Below are 452 nucleotides of genomic sequence, written 5' to 3'. Positions count from 1 at the left end.
TTTCCAGCAATATATATAGTCCATACTTTGTCCAAGATTTGATGGCCCAAACCCGCGTAGCAATCCGGCCTCAGAAATTCCAGCGTTAAACGCCGAACTGGATTAAAAGTTGGAGTTAAACGCCCAAACTGGCATGAGAACTGGCGTTTAACTCCAGAAAACGTCTCTACACATAAAAGCTTCATGCTCAGCCCAAGCACACACCAAGTGGGCCGGAAGTGGATTTTCTGTCATTTACTCATTTCTGTAAACCTTAGGATACTATTTACTACTTATAGGACCTTTTGACATTGTAATCAGCACCTTATGACCTCATAACATTTCATACACGTTCTTTCCACAGTATGATCCTCTAAACCCCATGGTTGGGGGTGAGGAGCTCTGCTGTGTCTTGATGGATTAATGCAATTACTACTGTTTTCTTATTCAATCATGCTTGCTTCCGTTCTAGA

This window comes from Arachis stenosperma, chromosome 4 (assembly GCF_014773155.1).
Source record: "Arachis stenosperma cultivar V10309 chromosome 4, arast.V10309.gnm1.PFL2, whole genome shotgun sequence".
Classification (NCBI taxonomy): domain Eukaryota; kingdom Viridiplantae; phylum Streptophyta; class Magnoliopsida; order Fabales; family Fabaceae; genus Arachis; species Arachis stenosperma.
This window is presented reverse-complemented; position numbering follows the sequence as displayed.